The sequence below is a fragment of the Rhipicephalus sanguineus genome, chromosome 1 (genome assembly GCF_013339695.2).
Source record: "Rhipicephalus sanguineus isolate Rsan-2018 chromosome 1, BIME_Rsan_1.4, whole genome shotgun sequence".
In the NCBI taxonomy this organism is placed as follows: Eukaryota; Metazoa; Arthropoda; class Arachnida; order Ixodida; family Ixodidae; genus Rhipicephalus; species Rhipicephalus sanguineus.
In genome coordinates this window covers 135,249,817-135,251,559 of record NC_051176.1, presented here as the reverse complement: position 1 = coordinate 135,251,559, position 1,743 = coordinate 135,249,817, and positions in this window count along the sequence as shown.

Sequence of the window (1,743 nt, the reverse complement as noted above, 5' to 3'; positions counted from 1 at the left end):
GAAAAGGGGCGGTAGGAGTTCGGCAAATTTCGAATGGTGGAGTTGAAAACCCGCACGAGTGGTTTTCGTAGTTAGCACTGCATGTACTAGTCATTAATGTATTTATGCGTCTTAATGAGGGTGAGTTAGTTGACTCTACCCCGTTCTTTCCTTTTATGTGCTTCACTCAATAAAATCATGATTGGTTCCACAACAAACCGCTACACTGTACACGTGCTAACCTTCACTTTGACAGTGTTAGATATGGCGATGATAGCGGTGCTCCGCGTGGTGTCATCGCGCCTAAATTAATGTAAACGTGTGCAACTGTACCACTTTATCCTCCCTCCAAGAAACTGATGTGATTGTGCACGCGTAATGTGTTCTCTATTAAAACACAAATTATAATTATAACTTATTGGTTTATTCTTCTTCCTGAAGAGAATAAATTTTGTTTCGTGTTTATTCACATTATGTAATAGGAGAGGTTCGCGTCTTTCGGTGGCACCGACTATTACTTTTCTCTTAGCGAGCAAAACAAAGCAAAAGAAAAACGTAAAATTAACAAATATAACAATAACAAAATAACACAAAACATCGCACACAGTGCGACAGCATATGTATAGCACAATACAAGCAGTCAGTACATGAACAAACAGTTTTGTGAAAATGACAAGTACACGGATGTAAATATAAGCAAGTGTCCCATAATACATAAAAAACGTGCCCTCGTAGATAAATTCAACTAGGCTTCAGAAAACACCGAATATATTCACGTAAGGTCTTTGTTTTTTTGACGTTTAATTTTAGTTGATTACTGGAAGCCACGCATTCACTTCGTGCAACGACTCATCCAATTTCCTAAAAAACAAAAAAGATGTTTGTCTCATACGTATACATTCTAATCTATGCAGACCACCGAATGGTGGCATCTGTTTATGCCACGGAGTTTATGACAAGTTGGTGCTTATATTTTTTCTAATTCATCGATACAGTCAAGTTTTATTGAATTTGTTAACGTAGAGGTTATAAATAACCTGCCAACAGTCGCGAATAGTCTTTAAATGCAACATTCCATTTTTTTTTTCAGCTTAGCCTCATGGCTACTTAATGAAATCAGTTCTCCTTTTCACGCTACATTAATAATCAGGATAAGAACGAAGGCGTACTCCGTGTCTAAAATAACGAAAAAAAAAATGTGGCGGAAAGATTTATAAGTTAGTCGCAAAGCCACGTGTCCGTTGTGCTTGGCAAATATTGGCAGCTTGGTGCGCATTAATTGCGCATAAAAAAGAATTACCGAAGAAACAAATGAAGCGTTAATGTAGGACAGAAGAATCTAGAGCGCATAAGAAGGCCAAGGACTATGAGTACCGTTGGTTAGCACTTGCCAACTACGAGGCAGTGTCAAGAGATTAGGCCGATATCTCTAACCATCTAGCGGTATACACGTAATCGTCCTTGGAGCACACGACTGGCCAAGTGTTATTCCATCTGTATTTTGTTTGTTTATTTCGGTCCCTCTCTCGAGCGATCGCCTTCACTCGTTGGGGCCATCTAAGATCTGGCCTCGGGGGGCACAACGATGGCGTCGTGAGAAAGCGCGGTACGCCCCTCCCAGGAGCGCCCAGAGCGCGCACATCCTCGCCAACTTTGGGAAAGCTGCCGCATTCTAATCTTTCCTCAACCGCTCGCAGATAGGAGGAAACGTAGCCGCTGTGAAGTAATCTCGCCTCAGCTTCGACAGGCTGCCCTCCGAGTCGG